This window comes from Mytilus edulis, chromosome 10, assembly GCF_963676685.1.
Source record: "Mytilus edulis chromosome 10, xbMytEdul2.2, whole genome shotgun sequence".
In the NCBI taxonomy this organism is placed as follows: Eukaryota; Metazoa; Mollusca; class Bivalvia; order Mytilida; family Mytilidae; genus Mytilus; species Mytilus edulis.
This window is the reverse complement of record NC_092353.1, coordinates 28959610-28984840: the sequence shown is the minus strand read 5'-3', so window position 1 is coordinate 28984840 and position 25231 is coordinate 28959610. Positions and strand designations below refer to the sequence as shown.

The window sequence follows — 25231 nt, the reverse complement described above, 5'->3', positions numbered from 1 at the left end:
TTTGTTTATTAAGACTTGGCACAACTGTGTACCATGTGTATATTGTATTCACACCTATCTTATGTGCATATGACAAGAAAAAAGTAACATCAAGACATACAAAAAATATGTGAAAGGATATATTTAATCTTTTAAAATAAGTATATGGAATATAACCATGATTATGATGCAAACTATTTCATAATTAAGAATTATAACCTCTTTTAAAAGCATTAATATGAAATACGTTGTCCCTCACAAAGCATTGTTAATCATTTATACTTTAACTTTGACAACGATTGACAAATTATGCAGCAGTAACACATAGAGTGTAACATAGATTTCCATATACAGGTGAACTTGTTGCTGATAAGATGGAGAACATTTATTTTAACAGTTTTTCTTATTTGTCGTAGATTATAGGTCTTATTAGGCTTTATATCTTAGTTTTCTAAATCTCCATCTCAAATCTAGAAAACATAAATAAAGTATAGTTGTGCAAGAAGCTGACACATCAAATCTACGCTTGCCTTCGTCTCGTCGTATTTTTTTGGTATTTGTAAGAGCTTGTTGTTACCCTTCTTCTAATTTGACAATCAGGAAATTCATAGTAAAGAATTAATAAGGAAATTCGTAGCAATGGATGTTTATGTTTATTTATTTTAGGGCAAAATTAATATTACAAAAATCTCCTAATATCGTTTAATAATGTGTAGTCTGCTTTATGTGTTTTCATCAACTTTTATATAGATTTCAAAAGACCTTGAATGTACGTTTTTATTTACGATTCTTATCGCTAATATACTAAACAAAGTTTTAAATCTTTTATCAAACATGCGGCAAAACACCCATTTCACGGTTTTTTCTTTGACTTCGGAGACCATTACGTTAAAAAGATGATTTTCGGATGATATGCTTTTTAGGTCAAGATAGCTATTAAAATAAAAGGTGTTGAGTTGACAATACTCTTTTCGAGACTGTCTTTCTCCAATTTCACGACTGATCAACACGTACAATAGGCCATAAAATAGATTTACCGTACACAATGATGGATTCTGCAGACCATATCACTACAACTTTTAAAAACTATCAAGTCACTGTTTCGGGTGCTCATTTTCGGATGGCTGACTTTATTTTTTGCTTTTTTTAATTTTTTTAAATAATAAAAATTTTAAAACCCGCTGACTGACATTTACTGTGTATGTAGTTTTTATTGATTTTCTCTACTGGAAAGTTAGATAAATATTTAAGAAATTGTATTTCGTCAATCCTATACACCGAAAAGAAATTAGAACCGTTTGACAAGATAATCTGAATAGTTGTAGTGGTTTCGAAGTTCCACGTTTACGAAAAACATTGGTGTTTTGTTATTAATTATCTGAGTGAAAAGCCCCTGCCTTTCAACTATGACTATGTCAAATGCATCAACTCTTTAAAAAGAATAATCGTGTGAATGGGTATTTGTCAGGAAGTTTGCCCGGAGAAAAACACATCATAGTAATAATGATAACCCGTTGCGAGACAATTTATCATGCTGAATAAAATCCTATTCACTTCACTGGCTGCAGTTGAAGTCTCATATAAACTTAGGAACACCAATTATTACGTTAAAATGGTTTTCTTTTCAAATAAGCAAAGAAAACTGTATGTGTCGTGTTGAAAAGTCTAAAGAGTTCAAGTGTATTACTGCAAACATTGATGACGCCCCAATTTGTAGGTGTCGAGGAAGAAAAGTTCTGCGGATATCTTTCTTCTACTTTGTAAAGAGTAGACGTCATTATGTCGACATTTACCAGGACATTCAGCATGAAGTTTCTGGAAGATATAAATGAGTTGTTTCCCGATACAAATCTTGAGCTATTTATGTATATTATTTGTTAACTAGTTCAGCGTATTTTGTTTTTAGTTCATGAATATATGTTATTTAGATATAAGATGATGTGGTATGAGAAATTTGTTTGGAAGTATTGTCTGGAACATTCTATACATTATAATATTACGGTGAACAAGTGGAAAATATATAGGTTACAGTTTTACTGAATATTATTGTTTAACAAAACTATGTATTAACTTAAAGATTACACTTAAACAAACAAGCCAGCTTAATAACATCTAGCGTAACACACAAACATGATAGCAAATGGATAAACATAGCATTTTCAATTTTTCCATTTTGAATTTCCCTTTTCTCAACAATGATAAACCAGGTCAAACGTTTTATATCATTAAGAAGCTATTATCATCATACTATAAGTTTTTCAGTAGCTATTTTAGTAGTAAGTTATGTGTCCGATAGAAAATTAGAAATCGTATACCCCAAATATGTCCTGTTATAACATTGGAATTTTAACAAACTGGCCACTGGACACCAGGTACTGGTACACTCTATCGCCTTCCGGTGTTTGTGCACAATACTGTTTTTTTTCTGTCTTGTTATCCTTTATATGAGCACGTGTGTGTTGCAATTTTGCTCTATATAAATATATGGAAATGTCTTATATATATTTCGGAGTTAAGTCTGACGTCCATTATCACTGAACTAGTACACATTTTAGTTTAGGGGCTAGCTGAAGCACGCCTCCGAGTATGGGATTTTCTCGCTGCATTGAAGACCTATTGGTAGCCTTCGGCTATTTTCTGTTCTTTGGTCGGGTTGTTGTCTCTTTGACACATTCCCCATTTACATTCTCAATTTTATTGTATTGTTGGATGACTTTCAACAGTTGAGATTTGTCACAAATCAGTTCGGTACGCCTCTTGTCATTATTACTTATTAATCTTCATAAACAATAAATGTTTTGCTTATTATCGTTCATTTTCTACCGACTTGTGATGTTTAGAAATTGTTTTGATTGATACTGATTTAATCCATTTTCACATATGTACCTATCATTACAGACATCGTAAGCTAGAGGCTGTTATTAGATTTGTTATTCCCCCGTGTAATCTACCTGCCTTGGAACGTAGCTTTGCTTTGTAGAGCCAATATATACGCAGAATTAGGCTTATATATGGATCTTTGTATCAACAGTGTAGAGTTAGTCACCTTAATTATCCAAAGACAAACTTTTTGATCTTCTAAAAACAGCTAAATTAAACAGCAGAACGTGTAATAACAATAGAATTTCCTCTCTATTTCAAACCTTGCTACTATTCTAATTATGATCAGATTAGAACTAGTGTTGCTCTAATCAATACCAACTACAATTGAAAGTTCCATAAAATGAAATACAAAGAGGGAATTTACATTGAAATTTGCTCTTGTCAAAAGGAATGTATACAAAGGCTGATGACTGAACTAATCCGTCTTATACAGGTATTGTATGCTGATACAAAAATCCGAGAAAAGATTCTATTATCCTGTTGAAAATCGGAGACGGATATGGTCGTTCCTGCGACAGGTTGACATTGGTACTTATCAACATCGTGCAATATCAGCTCTAAAACATAAGACATTATTCTTTTGAAAAAATTGAAACAAATTTCCCAAACGAGTAAACGATTCTCAGGATAATATTACATTGATAATGTTTTATGTCTAAAAACCAAATAAGTTGAATTTTCTAATAATACAACTAGACTTTTAAAATTAAATGTGCATTGACTAGGATTAAGGAACGGTTTTATAATGTGGGAAATCTTAGTGCGGAAAAGTAAAAAAAACGATAATATCATGTCCATGTTTTTTTAGAAGACACTACTAAGTCTTGTGTCTGCTCCATTTGATCTTTAAAACACTAAGCTATGTTTAAACTATCACGAGCTAAAGAAAAACCCGAAATGCATACAACAGTCCACAAAACCAAAGATTGGGTATCACAAACCGACCAAATATCACGGAGGATTTTGGTGTTTCTGAGCAGTAAATACCACATTAAATGAAACAGAAAAAATAGCCTTCAACTGTGAACTCACTGCTAGACGTCACGGTGATCAAATTGCAATATGGTATGGAGTAAGTACTCAATTCGAGTTCTTATCAATTAAATTATAGTATTGAAAATTTTGCCTTTGGTTTCAATGTTCCCAAAAGTTCAATATATTTGGCTTTTTAAAACTTTTGGCCTGATTCTCGAGCACATGTATGGGGATTATTCCAGAGAAAAAAAACGTATTGTGCGCATGGTATAGCAGGGGCGGATGCAGGAATTTTCGAAAGGGGGGGGGGGTGCTAACCCAGGGCATCCAGGGCAAAGGGGGGGTGCAAAACATATGTTCCGATACAAATGCATTGATCGGCAAAAATAAAGGGGGGGGTGCGCACCCCCGGAACCCCCCCTGGATCCGCCACTGGTATAGTTTCCTCCTGGCATTGTTGTTCTGCTATTGAGCACCATGGTTTGTTTGTGTCAATACGTATTGTTTGTCTTAGACCTGTGACTGGAATATCTTACTACCCTTTCATTGTAGACGTTATAGGGTAGTAAAACGAAGATCAGTGTATGGATTGAGCTCTTAATTATTTGGTGATGCAAGTACTGATGGCTACATATGACCTTGAAACAGAAACATTTTCCTTCTAGTTTCGTTTCGCACCCTTAACGACATAAGAATCATAATGTATACACAGTGAAAATACAATTCATTGCGTGATATTTATCAATTCACATTTTTTAAATAAGTTGATTAAAAAAAGTATGTGTAACTGATTGAATATCTTCTCACATTTGAAAAAAAAGTATGTTAATCATGTCTTTGTAGACATTTACTGGAGGCAAAGTTTTCTAATGTACATGTAAATAGTGCATTGGGGGAATAGCATGTGATTTTTTTATAAAGATGTGCTACTCTTTTTATATGATACTTTATTCGAGAATAGGTCAATAACTTCGGCTGAAGAGAAATATGTGATTTTAATACCCGTATGTAACAATTGATTTGGTAGCCCTAATGCTAATTACACAATCCAGTCATAACAAGGTTTATTACATTAGGACGACTTTCGTCCGTAGCTAATGACAATAATATCATTTTAACACCTAACACACAAATATCTAGCTTCAATAACTTGTATTGTATTCTTTAGTTTACCCTAGTTGAAGCAGAACAAGTTAAAAAAAGACTCGCCCGTCATTTACGACTAAGAACACATTAAAAAGTTATAAAATAAAATTGTTTATCGGGGTTAGATATCTCTCAGGCAACCAACTTTATACCATTATGAAGGTATTTAAACTACTCCATTACTACGCATGCGTTCTACAATTGGCAGCTGCCGGGTGGTATGTTATGACGATAAAATCATCACCTCTATAGCTCCCGGCCTAAATAGTAATTTAATGTCAGTCGAGCTGTTTTCTGTGAATTAGTGAAAAACTATACCTTGATGATAGAAAAGGGGTATGAAATTCAAAACGGACTGTATCAAACTTAACAAAATGAGAACAAATTGATCTAAATAGAATTGGTATTAATTGGACTCCTTACACTGTTCCCTGCATGGGAAGCAACTTAATGGATAACTTGAGTTTAATTCAGTGACAGATTTTCGATTAAACAAATTGATAAAGTATAAGGGGTGTTTCTGGCGGCCTGAGATTATTATGATAAGTGTTGAATGTCACCATTAAACAATAGACGTTAACAGAAGAAGAGTTTTAAAGTCAGATCAGGTCATGACGATATTTTTAACTCTAGAAGATAAAAAAAAGTATCAGTTTGTTGGTTTCGCCCTTTTTAAGAAAAAAATTAAGGCTGGTTTGAAACCAGAGAAAGAGAGATAAATAGAGAGAGAGAGAGAGAGTTGGTCCCCTTATTTGTATTAAAATCATGGCCACAACAATGGCATATGCAATACTTGCTAAAATCCACATCTTCTATGTATTTATTCTAAGCTTTCTTAAATTGTCATATTGCGAACTTTTAGAAGGAATTCTATCACTAAATTTGACAGATTATTTACTAATATAGTAAACCTTTTTGTAAATTAAAATGTTGTTCAATACCAAGGTGTTGAACTGGATTTTGCAAATGAAATAAGTTTACAATATGTAATTGTTCAGTGTATCCAACTCTAAAAAAGACTAAGTACCTTGGGGTTTAAAGTCAGCATTTATTGTTGACGTTTATTTAGGCATTCGTGAGACGATGTTGTATGATCACTAAACCGTGAAGTGACCTCTTTTGACATTTGACTTCGATCTTGACCCATTAACTTTCAGTTCTGTGGTCACTAATGTCCAGCTGAGATGGCAGCCATGTTGGATATTTAGCCGCACCATTACCTCCAGTTTGCCTCAGATAACCTTACAACAATAACAAGTGTCGGCGTCCTGGACTTTGATTGTGACCCCAGAACAACTAAAAAACAAATCTGATCCTCTGGAGAATGTCTTGTCCCGAGGCGGTAAGGTCGTGGACAGTTTTATGTATTGCATTTTTTCCTTGTCAGTCAATGTGAAGTGTTGTACTATTTTATTAGACAGTTGCGTATAATTCTGTAAAGGAAAATTGAGATGATGTAAGGAAATTATGACCGCTTAAAATGATTTATTTAAATTAATAAAACAAACAGTGAGTTATAACAGTTCTTTGGTATTAATGTCACATGACAATTAAGAAGTCTGGTGTCGTACACTTTAAAAATGTGTATACTTTCTCATAGATGCATATGTCGTGTACATGAAATGACGTCATTGGCGTCAGTCGCGATGTTTGATGTTACAAGACAAATGAGTCGAAGTTCACATCTAAACCAAGAATTAACTTCTTAATATTTAAAAATGTGTTTTCTACTATTGTTTTACCCATAAGGATTTTTGTGGGTTACCACACGGTTTCACCCGATGTTGAGGGTCTCAAGTTGATCTGTCATTGTAAACCAACCATTCCTTTTGTTTCTAGTGGGCAGTTGTATAATAGCAGAGAGAAGTGCAGCTAGCTATAAAACCAGGTTTAAGCCACAATTTTCTTGGGGAAATGTCTTTATTAAGTAGGGAACATGACAGTTGTTTCCCATTCGTTCCGTTTTTTATTTGATATTGTCAGTTTTTATGGACCTCTTTTTTAATTCGTCCTTGAGTTCGGTATTTTTTAAATTTTTTTTTTTGCAAATCCCACCACATTTTTCTTATTATTATACTGACCAATCGTTTTTCGTATCTAACATAAGCCAGCATTTTGCTACGACCTTATAATCACCATCTAGCCGTCTGTTGCCGATGGCAGTTTCAATTAGTCGCACGAAGGAAACTGCATATGAGTCGACGGCTTGAAAAAAAAAGCAAGACACCAACTTATAGCAAATATTGAAATATTTCCTTTCATTTATTAAAAAAAGCTTACTAGATGTGTTTTTTTTTGTAATTTCCTTGTAATAGTTAACAAATAGGCAACATGATGAGTATCACTAGATAAGTAAGAAATGCTGATACAATGAATCTGGGTTAACCCCGGAGTTAGTACTTTGATTTGTTCAATCTTGGTTTTAAATGCAGTAATGTTTGAAATTTTCATTTGACCATGGTAATGTTTTCATTTCTAATAGTAATGTGTTTGATTGCATCACTGCCATCCCCTTTTTCACTTTTTTAAATTTTACAAATAATGGTAAACCAGCATAGTTTATGCATATAGATCTTTACCTAGCTATTTGATGAGTGAAAATGCAGACGTACACTGCTAACGACAGAAATTGCTTTTAACTTCACTACCTATGTGTAACAATATTCTAGCAGCAATTGCAAAAACAGGTGGTCTCTTTTGAAAGGACCAACTTCATTTCGTCTTGGTTTCTTTTGAAAGTACCGACTGCATTTCGTCTTGGTCTCTTTTGAAAGGACCGAATTCATTTCGTCTATAACACACATACATTGATTCAGAGTTTCTAAAACGAAACGATCTACTTAATTTGTATCTTATCTGTCGGACGGGGTATGCTTTTCCTTTTTTCTTCCTTTCATTCATAGCCTTGTCTCTCATTTGATTTACGTTTTCGGATTGCACATTCTTCAGACTTGTGTAAAAAAAATCACCTGTACATAACAGTTCCCTTTGAGCACTGATTTATCGATCACTTTTCTATATTTTCAATTTGATAACGTTCTTGGATGATTAATTTTATCCCAATTTTTGTATTTCACTTTGAGTCGATATTTGAAACAAACTGAAACCTAAATTCGTGAATATAATTAAATGGAATAATATAAAAACAATGGTTTACGACGTTGTTAATGGGCATTTATCTTGTTACAGGACATTGTGAATTGCACAGAATATTGTGTGTAAACGGGCATTACTACTTTACCAACTAAAATAAAATATTAAAAATTTTATGACATATTTGTTTTCAAGCCCATAATAATTCCATACCTGAACGAATACATTTAAAGAGTACAAATGCGAAATTGGTTAAAAATCAATTAAAAAGACTACTACGTTAATATGTTTCATTCGTGGTATCGTAAATAAGGAAATTTATTCTGTAATGGTGAATGGTAACTACTTTACTTCCAGGATTAAGTTTTGAAGGTTTTATTATTCTCCGTCATTTACATTTTATTTGAAATTTTATGCTTTATTTTTAATGATATTGCATGAAGAAAGAAAAACAACAGTTGAAAGATGTAAAAACGGCTTTAACATTTATCACAACAAATTGCTGCAGAGGGCAGACTATCAAACATCTGGAAAGCTTAATTTCAAAATCACTACCTTTTTTGTCGAGGTTTATTTTGACAGAAATAATGTTAATCTTTCTTAAATTTTGGTAATGAGATTTTAATGAGCAATTTTTGAAATCTTGCCATGATACCGGTAGTGTTTATCAAGACCTTCGTCTGCACATTAAATATTTTCTTTTTCAGTTTCCTGTTTTTAATTCTTTTTTGTTTCTTTTTGTCAAAGCATTCAGATAGAATGACTGCTCATGTGCGATTTTAGTAGATAATGAAAAGGTCACCACAACTTTGATAAACGCACCAAAGCCTTTATCGCTTGCACCTTATTATATCCCCGTTCTTCAAAAATCAACACATAATTTGTTAAAACTGCAAAATGCATGAAGATGGCGAAACCACAAATATTTATGACAAACATTAATTTTTTGTTCGAATGTATGAAGGTCATACATTTTGGTTGCGTACAGTCTGTCCTAGGGCATTATAGATATGAGACGTCGATTACTTGTCACTATAGGTGACAAAATGCTGCACGACTATTTGTCAATTTGTGCGGTTTCTATGGAAGCTGTAAGGTACCATAGGCGGAATTAAAACATGTCAATATATATTAATTTTTGTCGGTAAAATATTTCATATTAGATATTTTTTAGCTTTCTTACTTTTCTCTTTGACTGGCTAGTATGCCAAATTAAGCCAATACAGATATTGCAAGTATATGCCAAATTTATACCAAGCTTTTGATTTCAAATTAATCCATTAAAATGATATACCTTAATAAAACAAAATAATTGATTAAGTTTGACAAAATGTCATGTTTGAAGTCTACACGGACAGTGTTGTTTATCAGTTTTTGTCGGTCGGATTTGCTTGTCCAGACTCATATTTCAGGTATGTATTGAATTTGAAATATTCTATTTTGCGCGTTCTTGATGACGGTAAATCCAGAAAAGCGCTTCGGATGCATGGTATTATAACGTGTTGTTTTTATTTTCTTCAGCACTGGGTCGTTACCTGTGCTGGATGATTATCAGTCCCCGAGGGTATCATTAGCTGAGAAGTCAGTACTTTAATAATAACATGATTTATAACATAACTTTCTAAACTTGTCATTGACTCAATTTCGAACTTGTTAGAAACTACTTTAAGTCTTCGACTGTTTAATGTTCTTTTACATCATTTGTTTTAAAATATTCGGTTTTGAGCGTTCCTGAAGAATAATGTTTATATAGAAAACACTAAGGACACATGACATTATAACCTGTTGTTAGATTAAGGTGATAGTAGTTTACCGATGTTAAATCTAGTTCACAGATTTAGAAAAAACAAATCCAGGTAACAAACAAAAACTTATGAAATCGCACGAAATCTAATAGTGTGTCCTCAGTACACGAATGCCCCACTCGCACTATGATTTTCCATGTTCAGTGGACCGTGAAATTGGGGTAAAAACTCTAATTTGGCATTAAATTAAGAAAGATCATATCATAGGGAACATGTGTACAAAGTTTGAAGTCGATTGGACTTCAACTTCATCAAAAACTACCTTGACCAAAAACTTTAACCTGGAGCAGGACAGACGGACGGACGGACGAACGGACACACAGACCAGAAAACATAATGCCCCTCTACTATCGTAGGTGGGGCATAAAAAACAACACTTGTCTCAAAATTCACAACAGTATCCTGTTACGAAGCTACGGTCACATTGATTGAGCACTAAAGGCGATGCATGTCTAGAGAAAGACAATTTCTCTGACAGAACTTCAAACAACTATCCCCTCTTGGTTTTGGTTGGAACACTAGACAGTTTTCTGATTTGATTTGATAGTTGAACATAATGTACGTTGCAGTTGATTCTAAAAAAAATCAATTTTAGTGGAACGCCTCCTTACATCTATTTTTTTCTATGTATATGGTCTTATATTAAAATAAGGTATTATTAAAACGAAATACTTGCAAAACTCCACTCTTCTTGAATGTGTCATCACTGAATTTGAACTTATATGAGCAATATGACGGATGCAACTTGTGGATCAGTATCTACCTACAACTTTCGGAGCACCTAAGATCACTCCCTGATTTTATGGGGTTCTTTAGTTTTCTTTGTTATGTTTTGTATTCTCTTTGTTGTGTTTTGTATTCTCTTTGTTGTGTTTTGGTCTTTCATTTTATTTTGCAATTGCGTTGTTAGTTTCTCCTCGGAATATGGTATACTCTATTTTGCACATGAGCATTTTAATCAATCCTTGCTCTTTATTTATGCCTTATATACTGTGTTTATATACGGTCCTTAACTTGTTACATAGTTTATGTTTTTTACCTTTGTTAAAATAAAATAAATGACTTGATAAAGATCTATACTAAATAATAAGTACTGTATAAAGCAGACTCGCCAGGTCTGTAGTCCCTGATAAGTCAAGGACAGTTCTGTGTACCCCTCATGTTTAAGGACAAGACGTGAGGGCTAATGCTTCTGTCGAAATAATTACCTATATATTTATCATCATTTCATGGTTTTTGATGGACATTTTTCATACATATTGACACTTTTGTGACAAACTATGATATATGTTTTGGTCATACTTTTGAAACTAGCGATTGCAAATTATTAACTGGACAATAGAAAATGATGGATATCATTTTTCACCTTACATAAACTTTCATCGCTTGCCTTTTTATGATTGTAATCTTATTTTACTAATGCTAACAGGTTGTTTTTTTTACTAATTAATACAAAGGATGTTATCATTACCGAGTCAACATTATTTTTTAAGTTCAATTTTGGAATTTTGGGCCTCCATCTTCTTCGACTTCGTACTTGGTTGAGCTTTTTGAATTTATTTGGTCCAAGCGTGGCTGTTAATGCTCGCACTTCGTAATAACCGATTATGCTGTGCACCTATTTTAATATGACTGCCTATGATGAATCTTGAAGATAAAATTCGCGTCTGTCGTACTATATTACAACTCTGGTTTTTTTTTTTGCAGATGTTTTTGTTTGTACATATCGCAAACATATGTTGTAGACTACATATTTTAATGTATTGCTGTAGATAATCTGATAAATTTCATTATGATCATATTTATCACATACGACTTTAAACATGTAACTTTTATTATAAAAGTAAAATAACAAAAATACCGAACTCCACTTCAAATTCAAAACGGAAAATCTTTCATCAAATGGTTAAATCAAAAGCTCAAACAAAAAACAACAAATGGAAAACAACTGTCATATTTCTGACACGATACAGGCGTTTCCTTATGTAGAAAATGGTGAATTAAAGCTGTTTTTGAAACGCAACAAAGATACCAGGCGTGTTATCAAAAACAAGGTTCATTCCTTGTGAAACTGACTCTGACATATCATTATTTTTATGAGCTACACGATTTTATTATGAAAAGCATAAATTGTGATCAATATGGAACAAGAACTAGTTATCCATTCAGGGTTCATGATGGTCGTTACGTTCACAAAAAATGATAGCAAGATAATTTTCATATTTATTTAGAGGGTGGTAATTTCCTATTTGCCAGCACAATATATTACCTCGACCTTTGTCATAAATAACCAAGGAATTGTACCGTATAAACTATTCGCAATCCAGTCTTTTCTCGTTTATTACAAATTTAGTATCGGGTCGGTTTTGATTCAGAAACGCAATAAGAATAGTATAATTTAGAATGGAAATAGGGAATATGTCAAAGAGACAACAACCCGACCAGAGAGCAGACAATAGCCGAAGGCCACCAATTGGTCATCAACGCAGCGAGAGAATCCTGCAAACGGACGTGGTCCTCAGCTGGACCTTAAATAAAATTGTGTGCTAGTTCAGTAAAATGGACGTCACACTGAACTCCAAAACATATAAATGAACTAAAAGTAGGCCGTACGGTGACCTATCGTTGTTAATGTCTGTGTCATTTTGGTCTCTTGTGGACAGTTGTCTCATTGGCAATCATACGACATCTTCTTTTTTATATGATACTGTTTTCTTATTGAATGTTAAATAAAATAAAATAATGAAAAATGGGTATCAGGAAGATAAAGTAAGTAAATCATTAAAACATCCTACAGACAGCTATACACAAACATTTATTTAAGGACGGTACTTATTTGTGTCTTGTTTCATTATTTTATCGTTATAATTTATTTCCTTTTAGAAACTTAATCATTATAAGGCGTCTTGGTGCAGTATGTTTTAAAGTTTAGAACCCTAATCAGTAAATCTTAATATTAGTATTATGACAGTATCAACATTTTCATCAGTACTATTGAGATTAATAGTGTATTAGATAAATTTAGATAACCAAGGTATTTTGTGATTTTGCTTTGGGGAATGATGATATGAACCAGCATTATTACATAGGTATCATGTAACGTCGGGATATTAAATACTGATATTAAATACTGATATGGTTCAGGCTTCGGGTCTTTTGTCGATTCCAGACACTTATTTCAAGCTTCAGGAAAGGTTACCATACTCTGAAGATCGGCGTGATGTTTTGGTCCAGATCATTGCAAGATATCACATCAGTTTATGATCGGATGTGGAAAATAGTTTCAACATGTTTGCTCCGTGGCCTTTTTACTTTTTGTAGTGCGCAGATGTTAGATATTAAAGTATAACACATGCTAAGAAAGTTTGCGCCACAAACCAAGATACAGGCAATTTTGTATTCTAGTTTTTGCACCTGTATAACAAACATCAACTACAGAATTCAACTTATTTGCAATTAAATATACCCCTTGATAGCTCCTTCCTTTTATCTAAATAGTCTTTATGTTTTGAAAAATCCTATTGTTTGACCTCTAAAGGTGAATATCAGTTATATAGATGAAATGATAAAAAGTCGGATGACTGTGTTGCTCAATTTTTTTCTTTTCTGTGAATGTTTCATAGATATTTTTATCATTTTTTGTCCTTCCTTTGTGTATGAGTTGCCTCATTTGTATCTTTCCCATTTATTCTTTATTACAGGTATATAACTCTCCTCAGTTATAAGTTTCAACAGATCCTGTCTATTTCTTGGATCAGTCTGTTTCACATATACATTAACCAAGATCATCATTTAAGCATTTGCAACGACATACACGTATTATGTATGCAATAAACACTGTATATGGTTGCAAGCATGCTTTGAATGAAATAAACGCTCTTATTCTAAACACGAAAAAAGTCATAAGACGTCAAGAATAAAGCATCGTTTTATCACTTTTGTGTTAAGAACACGTAAAGTGGTAAATTTTGCTCCTTTAATTTAAAGTTTTGAATGTATGCAATCAAAGTACAAATTTCGAACTATTGAAGGTATTTTTTTGGTTTCTGGTGTCGCGCATGAAGAACATCGGAAAACATCTTTCTTGACTTTGTCATTTCGAAAAGATTGATTATAATGTCTTCCTGGATATCGTTCTCCTGAAGTTTGTTTTTCATTTTTTTTTTCAGTTCAAAATGGATGACATTTGTTAATGGGCCTTCCCTAACGTTTCTCATTGTGCAAACATTCGACACTTTGACAGTGATATTGTCCTTTCTTAAAATTAGTTCAACTTTAAAGCGAAGTCTTCAAAATTGGGTTGTGTAAAATAATATCACGTCTTCCCCTGTTAATGGTTTGTTATGGACATTTGTGTGCTCTCAGACATCTTCGATAAATCATATGTAACCTCAGACTGATCCGCCATTGTTTGATAATGGATAATGTCGAGGCAATTGTTAAACACAAAATTAATAACAGGGAACTGATGTTAAAACAAAACAGAGAAGCCACTTTAACGGCATTAAAGCACTTTAATCGCAATGAAATAGCGCTACTGTGAGAAAGATATAAAAATCAATTGATAAAATATTTCATACGAAAAACGTAGTAAGAAACATACTACCCTTGTAAGGAACATGGTTAGAAGAAAAATGAATTGTCAGTATACGGTATTACTCTAGTGTATTCCTGATTTTAGGCTTTAATTCTTAGATATGTTAAACCCCTCGTTAAATATGATCTATTATGTATATATCATTACCAAGCTACTCAAAAGCACACCAACGGCAAGCTGAACATTCAAGGTTCACGGTTTTATTCTTCTATTACCAACAGCTTTTAAGCATGTCTCATAATAGTTATCAAAGGTACCAGGCTTATATTTCGAAACGCCAGACGCGCGTTCCGTCTACATAAAACTCATCAGATCAAAATAGTTAGAAAGCCAAACAAGTACAAATTTGAAGAGCCCTGAAGACTCAAAATTCATAAAAGTTGTACCAAATACGACAAAGGTAATCTATGCCTGGTATCCTTAGTATTTCAAATAATTCATACTTTTGTGCACAGTTAATTTATAAATGTGGCCATATAATTGTTATTCATGTCATTACTGAAGTGCTGACTACTGGGTCTGGTGATACCCAAGGGGACGAAATGTCCGACAGCAGTGGCATCGACCCAGTGGTGTATTAGGCTTATATTTCGATACGGCAGACGCGCGTTTCTTCTTAATAAGCTATCATTTGACATACAATGACGTTTTAAAATATCAATACAATATGAATTACTTGGTATTTATGTATGGTTCCTGGAATAAACTTCACATTATCAATTTGTACAATTCCAAACATGCTTGTGGTATCTATGTTTTAATTTAAATATAATATCAACTAGATTATCAATTCTTTCTGATATGTATAATGTACAAAGAATCAAAATTCGGCAAGAAGCCTTTTCTATACTGGTATTATTAACAAATAACATGTAGAAGTAAAGAAACAGTACCCATTTGCTACTGGGTATCTCCTGTAACAACGGTATGCATGTTTAAAAAAGTTATCTGAACTGGTTATGTACATGTTTGAATGTGTGGCATATAAGTAGTGTTACTTTCCCAGTGTTAATGAAGGTAAAGAACTTAGTTTAAGCGTAACAAAGATACTGCGTTCTAATCAGGCTGAATTCAGATTGAAATGAAATGGTATCCATTTAAGATAATCGAATGATAAATGTCATGCCTATAGATTATCTAAATGACCATTTATAAAACCAGTCAAAACAAACCCTGCTAAAACCATGGTTCTTCTGACGTATATGTGGAATTATAAAAGATTGCAAATTTTAGAATTTCGGGCTTAACCTAATTATACTCAAAATTAAAGGCGCCATCTAATTGTAATTTTTATATAATTTTTATTTCATAGTATTGACACCCATTTATAAAAAGCTTTTATCATTATTATTGCCGAAAACAGCAGAGCACGCATCAGAGCAATAAACATGCATTAAATGTTCTAAATGGAGTCATTAAGCCTATTAACCATGCAGTAAGTTTTGAAGTGCTCTCATCAAAGATTGCGCATATAACCATTTAATTTGCCGTATTTCATGCGTAATTTGACACAATAATCACGTCATATTTAGCGGTTTTAGGCCATAATGTGTCTGTTTCTTGTAATTGGTTCCACAGATTCGCACCTGGCGTTGGTACATCATGTGTGTTATAAATATCCTTATCCTAGAAATGGGTCTATATTATCAACATAGGTTGATTATAAAATTAATATTGCACATAATTCGTCACGGTTTAAATGTATCTATTGTAGTTTCCATTTTTTATTTGTTTAGTCGTTATCTTTCCTGATATATACTCAAATTTCAGTCTCATTTTTAGAGTAGTCACCCACTGGCTTTGAACTTTTATCTCTAACCCAAATCAACTAATAACTCAAAAATCATCATTAATCATAAATAATATAAAAAGATGTAATCTGCAGTGATTATTTATTTTTCGGTAGTGCAAAAAGTATATGTACAAAAACAAAAATATGAGTAGTCATCACTGTTATTTTGTACCAAATTATTTTTATTTTGCTGGCTGATTTGGTTTTGAATTTTTTGAATAATTGTTAGCTGTATAGACAGCTTAAGATCACAGAATGATGCACTAACACACATAGGTTAAAGAGAGGCTGTAGTTTTCAAAACAAACCGACAATATCATCACTTAAAATTAAAAATGTCAAAAGAACAAACAAATGTCTTCTCAACACACCACAGAAAACAAAAGATTGAGCAACAAGTACTCCACCAAAACAATATTAAAAGAAAGATATTGTCGATAACATATCCGTTATTTCAATAATATAATTCGATTTTCTTGTGAAAAGTAACAATATACTAATAAGCAACGAAACACATACTAAAGAGACAGCGTGGCAAAAAGGAAAAGGTAAACTAGTCAACAAATATATAACGCGCTGAAAACGAAAGATTAAGTGATAGGAACCCAACTAAATCAGATGGATTGAATAATAATTCCCAGTATCTTTTTCTGTTAATTCTTTTCGATCATCATTTTCCGAAAACAGACCATTTGCATGTTAACAGTTAAACGAGGATGATTATTATTTGTATATCCCAGCATGACTATATTTTGTTCTGCATTACAATAGAAAAAAGAGTGGAAAGGTGTCAGCGAAATCGCATCATATCACAAACATGCATAAAAAGATGTCAGACTGCCTTCAATAAGGAAAAGTTGTCCATACAATACATACCCATTTAGCTGTAATTTATCAAACGTTTATCAAGTTCTAAAGTTTAAAATTCTAACCGTTTTAACAATGTATGTGAATTGGCTTCGTTGGGCCACATGGTAAATACCGTCACGTGCAACGATAGCATCCTTTTAAAGACAATCTTCTGTAGTTGCTCATAGAATGCGTATTTTTAAACGAACGTTTTTTACCACCTGTGTAAAAGGAACCATATCTTCTATGATCAGTACTTTTAATGCATGTTACTATATAAATTATCTGTTAAAAATAACCTGTCTAACTCTCTCATTGACAATTAAGTAGGTCTTAACTTGTTGATATATATCAATGCAATATTTTTTGTAATGTTTCAACATGACTTTATTGTTTTAAACTAAGCACAAATCCTGAACATATATGAACACATATTTTAATTGTCCTTATTCATTCATCTCGTCAAGTTCGAATATAGATATCATTTGAGAAGATATCAAATAATACACTGATTACTATCTTTTTGATGTTGCATGAAATAATTTATGTAGTGTTGCAACTGATATTGATGTTATATTTGTTATTCTCATCGAATTTTGTCTAATGCTTAGTTCGTTTCTGTGTGTGTTACATTTTAATGTTGTGTCGTCATTCTCCTCTTATATTTAATGCGTTTCCCTCGGTTTTGATTTGTGACCCGGATTTGTCTTTTTCTATCGATTTATGAGTTTTGAACATCGGTATACTACTGTTGCTTTTATTGAGTTGGAATAGAGATATTAGTTGTGTTATTATGAGCTCTCAAATGTGGCTAGCAAATCTTTATGCTGTATCTTGTATTCGCGTTGTTTTGATTTTTGCTAAGATTCAGATTCATGAATTGACAAAAAATATTAATTAAGGTATTTATACTTGTAAGCTTGTAATTTAATGATAATCTTTAATTCAAATCATGTACGATTATTGTCGTACAATTGTACAATTTACACCCATAGTATACTTGTCCGTACCTTTTACACATTTGTTAAAGAGTCCCTGATCTTTTCTTTTTTTTTTTTACTTTTATGTATCGGTTTTCAATTTAACTTTCCGTTTAAGAATTATGATAATGATGTTCGAAAGAAGTCAATTGTAATAACAATTTACATAAATATACAAGTGGAAAATAGTGAAAATAAATGAATAAATTTGAATAATTTTTATGAATGAAGAAAATGACCTAGATCCATGATAGTGAAATAATCAACCTTTTACTAGGAGTATAATGTTAAATTTACAATTCTAATTTTATGAGAAACTAAATAAAAGTGTGGTTAACAATACATAAACAGCAGCTTGCCTACTGGCTGGAGTATTTATGTTTACATTATTGTTATTCATTAATTCTAATAAAATTCAAAATATTTACACTATCACTCATGGCACTCTTTAACTATTTACAGAATTCGAAATGGAATCTAAATATGCAAGAAGTAAAAACACCTACAGCTATATGGACACACAACATATTCAGTGGAAGGTACAGTTTATATTAACTTACTTTTGTTTATATACTTTTGATTTTACGTAACACTATTCACACATTCAATGTAATCTGTTATCTAAACTAACACATACAAATATACACTGCTATTGCATGAAACATGTGGATAAGGATTTGCTTACTCGTCCTGTATGCATCCCCTGTTTATTTTGGTGTTCTTGTTGCTCAATTGTTTGTCTTCCCTTTATTGATTTGTTTGTGTTTATTCGTTTTTCTTGAAGGCATTGGTGTTGTCTGTTATAACATATGATATTGTTTCCCCCAAACCTCTTTGATATATTACTTTGTTTATATACATTGATACACTAAAATTTAATATTAAAATATTATCGTCTGAGTTTAAAGGAATACACCATAGACACCTAAATAATACCCCTTTAGAGTTTGCCTTTTCAATTGTTCCGATGGTTGATATCGTTTGATTTTGTCGAACTTCACATTTCTGAATTTGTCTTGAAGTGATGTGTTGTTATACCTTTTTCATGCCATTCTTTTGCAGTCAATTAAGAATTGAAATGTTCAGTAGCTCTTTGGACAATTCAGTAGGTTATTAAATTTTATTCTTAAAGTTAACTGATTGGCTGAAAATGAAATGATAATTTTAAGTCTATCAAGAACCGTTGAGAACAAAATTGTCGTTCGAGATAAAATTGGTTTACTAGTGAAATAAAAGTGCAAAATTGATATACTGCATTTGTCATGGACTACATAAATTGCGGCTAAAGTTAGTTATCTTTATTACACAAAATAAGGTTCCAGCAAGCACCTGTATACACATCGCCATGCCAATTAAGGCAATAAACAAAGGGCATTAGATGGATACAACCAAACATCCTAATTAACTATACCACACATCTCATTTTATACTCTCATGAATTATTGACAAGATGTGTAAAGAGAGCTGTACCTAGAATGATATTTTATTCTCCAATGGCCGTATGGTTTTACTTTTTGTTCTGTCGTCTGCTGGTTTATATTGGATGGGAGTGATATGGCTTTTTGTATATTTCTCTTAGTTGTTATTGTTTTTGGTTGCATGTTTTTGTTCTGTCGTCTGCTGGTTTATATTGGATGGGTGTGATATGGCTTTTTGTATATTTCTCTTATTTGTTATTGTTTTTGGTTGCATGTTTTGTTATTTCATAATATTTGATTGTTTTTGTCCTTGCTAATAATTTGTGTTTCTGTTGTTGAAGTATTTTTTCTGGAAAGATTGATGAATTTTATTGTTTAGTTTTGAGTTTTGTTTGAAGGATTATATTTACATTATTTATATTATGCCTTTGTTTCAAACTTTTACCAAATTTTTACATGAATGGATTTTATTGACGTTTTGCACTTGTTACTGTCCTGATTTTGATATTTTACAAGTAAACTCTATTTGTTTGTGTACAAATATAAATATGTAAAAAATGCTTTCGATAATGAATCTCATATATGTCAGGTCTTATGGTTGAAAATAAAAAAGAGTGTTTTTCTTCTACTGCGATAACTTAAGGCATTTTCAAATATATTAAAGTATGTTTCTTTGTAAAAGTGGTGAATTTATAATCCACCACAAGAAAGCACAAGTACCGATTTAAATTTGACGCTTGTAATTTATAAGTAATTACCTTTTTCTAATGAAATGCAAGTATCAAGTCAGAATATGACAATCGTCTTCCATTCCTTTGATGTGTTTAAGCTTTTTTATTTTCCGTTTTGAATTTTAATTTGAGATCGTTTTTTTTTAGTTATTGTACATATTTAGATGCAACTTTTCAGTTAACAAATACTTCCCCTGGCCCCGACTAAAATTTATAGGTTTGCTATACTGTTCACGTTATCAGTATTATTACCAAAATGCAGGATTTTTACAAACGTAAATCGCATCACACCAAAATAGACCTGTAAATGAAAAGTTTTGGTATGAAGAATAGTTCTCCTATTTTATTTTTTGACAGATTTAGGATGTTTTGAACATATACTTAAATGTCATTTCGACGAAATTTGCATACAAATCTCACAGAAAAGGACTTGTGGACAACAAAAACAGAATCAAAATATGAGGTTTCATCCCACAATGTACGAAACTTGTTTGGGAATAAAACCTAGATATTGGTATCAAATATATATAAATTCATATTTGAGACGGATAGGTTTCATCCATTGAACGTGTTCTTTCTGCAATCATTTGGTTTAATATTATCATTTAAAACTCACTAAAATCCTATTGATTAGCAATAATAAAGTCATCTATCTTTCTCACATGTTTCAAAACTGCCTCATTTAATTCAATCATTAAATTATCGTTAAACATCACGAGCAGAAGAAAAAAGTTATCGAAATCACTTTAGCCAGTTTACTGGTAAACGGAATAAGGTCAAATGTGAAAAATACTTCACAAAAATAAAATCTCACACCTGCTCAGTTAACAGCGAGGTATGCTGATTTTAACAGCAAAAAGTCAACAAATGTTCAACGTTCTACAAGAAACACACTTTTCGTTGAATTAATCAAATCATATTGTCATCAATCACTTAGTCTGACATTGGTCCTTTATCGTCATTCACTTCATCCGTTTAAGGATTCCGAATGGTGTACTATTCGGAAGCAAGACGTTACCTACAAAAACAAGAAACAAGCCTTATCAAGTTAGTAAATCTTTGTTTGTTTTTCTTTCAACTAAACATTCAATTAATTTTAATTGTGAAGTGACTACGTTTAGAGTCGCTCTGGTAGCCATTTTGTGTAGGCCAATCATTTGAATCTGTGATTTATCTCGGTTTTTAGGTGATTAATTTGCCGTTCTTGATTCCTAATAGCTTTCATTGAATAGCGATATTGAACGATAATTAGAACTGAGCAGTATTGAAATATGATACCATTATACAGAAAAATATCTTTTTCACGTAAAGTAATAAATTATACTAAGAGGGAGACTAGAAATAAAACACCACAGTTTGGATATCGTTAACATTAAAAACCATAACTGATGGCCAGAATTGATAACAATTACCATTAATAGCAGTAAATGACAAGGAAACACATGTAAACTTAATGTAATTTATTTATCATATTTTAACGGGTGGAATAATACATAAACCATCTTGTACACTACTAATGTATGCAAGTTTTGTCTTGTATAATGACTTTCATATACAAAGGGATTTGAAAAATATATGTTTTCTTTGAAAATAAACCTAACTAGTAATAATAAAATTTTCTTTATGTTGTTTACATAGTAAAGTTCACATTGGTTGAGGCTGACATAGAATTTTTGATAAATATGATTCTTGGTTAATGGAAATATGTGTTTGTAACATGTGATGTAAAGAACATAGCTGAAAATAGCTTTATCTTATGAGAACATTATGGTATCAACGATGATTACTTTTATTATTTTGTTGTTCATTGTATTGTTTGTGTCTGCAGTTGTGAAATTTCTGGCTTTAATGAAGACAGACCAGACCAATGCCTTCATTTATAATAACTAACTATAACTACTTGTAATTACATATAACAGCCCATATGTAATAAATGTCTTTGTTTTGATTTTCTTTGGGTAGTATCTGCAGTTGTTCCTTTTCTGGTTGTAATTGGGGATAATTGGGGTCAATGGTAAGTCTTTATTCCAGTTGATATAAAAAAAAGAAGAAGACTTGCTATTACTTTTCCTACTATGAACATCGCTTGTTTTGCTATTCTTTATCCTGGCATCACTTAAGGGTCTTTCTTCCATGTTTTAAAATCTGATACCATTCCGTAAAATCAGAAAGAATATACGGGGTCCACATAAGCGGCAATCTTTGATATTGACTCCGAATGTAAACAAATATTCTTGAATGTGCCATTGATGGTAACCGGGGAGAACGTTTAATAAATACTTACTCGCATCTTGATGATTGAAATATCTTTGTCCTGTTTCTTTTCTATTATCATGTTAATATTTAAGAGTATAACGTGTTTGTTGAAATATGGAGTTAAATGACAAATATATTTAAGGGTCGTGGTGATCTAGCATGTTTCTTTTTAAAGTGTACGTAAATAAATCAAAATATATTTTACCTCAAAACGCAGGGAGTTATTGCCTAGAAATTCATTTTTATTAATCAAAGATCTCTGAATTTTCGAGCTAAATAATGAATGATTGAAAATGAATAACAACATTTTTTTGCAAATTGCAGACCTTACTGAAGGAATATGAACTGCTTTCCTTTCCGGTACTCCCTACTTTGGTTTCTTTGCTCTTTCAAATCTTTCTGGATTGTGTTTGGTGGACTTGTGTTTGTCCATTCAAAGTTGATCCTTCTATCATTTCGTTAACTGTCTTTCTGGAAAAGTTTAGTTATGATTGACTTATGACAAATTCATTCGTTTGATGTGTTTGAGCTTTTGATTATACAATTTGTAAAGGGATTTTCCGTTCAGAATTGTCCTTGGAGTTCGGTAGTTTTGTTAATATATTTTGTTCTCACTCTTTTGATTGATGAGTTTATTACTTACGGTTTAAGATCGAAACATACGCAAGATAATGATAAAAAGTAAAATCACAAAAATACTGAACTCAGAGGAAAATCTAATCGGAAAGTCCATAATCAAATGGCAAAATCAAATGACAAATCACTTCAAAAACATAGACATGTGCATATTTGAGTATGTAATGAATCCTGCTTTTAATGATCGCCAAATTGTATTGTGTTCCGATCTTTAAAAAGTATAATCGGGTGATGAACCTCACATGTTTGTATTTATTCTTGGAGAAATTTTTTCCTTTTTATGATAGTCAAACATTTTCCTATTTGCTATTTTCTATTTTCTATTTTTTAATTTTGATAATTTGTCTATCTAATCTAATCAATCGTCATTAAAAAATCTTTGCAACTAGGACAACATCATAGAAACAAAATTAAACAAGTCTACGAATCACGTTTGTGAAGAACTTATATTGACAAAAATTTATTAGCTTCTTATTGTCAAGAAAGATAATTAGTTCTTTATTTTCTATATACTATTAAATTTGAAACGCCTTTTATACATTTTACAGGTCTTGATATGCATTATTCTATCTAAAAGACAATAAAGGAACTTTTAATACGATTACGGAATAATATCTTACAATTAATAGGTTTTTTTTTAAATTGTCGAACATTTAAAAAAACATTTTTTTTTTTAAATTCAATCTTTCCTCCTTGCGTTTTGTTTAAATATATATATTTATAGCTATTTTTTCTTTTTTAAGTTTAAGTCAATTTAGTTTATATATATATATATATATTTCTTAAAATAAAATAAAATCAATGAGTAATGGTTAAATATATTTATTAGTTTTGTCATGTTTTTGTATGCATTTTTGCTTTACAGTTTTATATATGTATTACATATATAAATTTATTTGGAAATTTGACTATTGTTCAACATTCTTTGAACAGTTGTTTTGGTCGTTCAATGTTTGATATCCCGGCTCTTTCTGCTAAGTTTTTTGTTTGATATTATGATGAAAAAAGGTAGACAAAATGCTTCCCCCCCTTAAAAAAAAGACTGATATAAATATTCAAGAGACACATGTCTTGAAGTATTTTTATTTTATTTTTTGTAAACATGCTGTAGTTGTACCAAACATTTTTGACCTTTCATGTTGCTTATACACTGGCCTTCAAATAAACTGTCTGCAGGGTTGAGTTTTAAATTATCGTTACAATAATTGTGTTTCGTTGAAGTGTTTAGCCTTTGAAATGTGTGTGCCAGCCATTAATATAGATTCTCTACTGGCATCGACAGTTCTTTATATTATGAGATGATAAATTTGTTTTATTGTCATTTCCAAACCTATGCAGAGGCTAAGGTCATTTGCAAATTGACATTCTACTCGCAATGGTTGATGGGAACAATTTATATTTAATTGAAACTCTGTTTTCAACAGGTATCAATTGAATTTCGGTTCAATTTGATACAAAGTATTTAATGTTTTGCTTCCTAAAATGTAACAAATCCCTACTTCGGATGAAATTATGAAAACTACTTTTATATTTTGTAAAACTATTAATATTTTCAAGGTTAAGAAAAAAATGTCTTTACGATTTTTAAATTAATAATAAATAATAATATTTAACTAAATACTTATTTAATGTTACAAACTGTACAATATACTCTTCCATAGTTGTTTGATTTACACTTTTAAGTTGAAAGAATCTAATGACGGGAAACAGATAATCGGACCAATATGAATAAAATTTGAATATACGATCAAAATTAAAGCAGGAAAATCGTTTGAACTATAACAACAATTTTACGAATAATTAATATTTCATTCATGTATAATTTTTGTGATATATGGTAATTTCATTCAAATTAAATAAAGTTGAAGAGTTCTGAAAGTAACAACTTGACTTCGTTTATGACTTTATTACAAAAGAACTAGTATTGTGTTACTGTAAGATTACAATGTATTTATGGGATTTCTTGCTGTTTCAAAGGTAGGAGCTCACTCTGTCATTAACAAATGTAATTAATCTATCAAAATAACCAATGTATTTAATAATTTATTTACCAAAGCTATGTTAACCTTTATGTTAACCATATAAAAGAGG

The 25231-nt window shown here is 31.6% G+C and overlaps 1 long non-coding RNA gene across 2 annotated transcripts in view; it reads left to right on the top strand.

Annotated features, from left to right (window-relative positions):
- LOC139490818 (uncharacterized) overlaps positions 1-25231 on the top strand; it is a 73368-nt gene that overhangs the window by 7201 nt on the left and 40936 nt on the right. For both annotated transcript variants that reach the window (XR_011656421.1, XR_011656420.1), the window contains exon 2: positions 18562-18638. This is a non-coding gene — a long non-coding RNA (uncharacterized lncRNA). The remainder of the gene's footprint in view (positions 1-18561; positions 18639-25231) is intronic.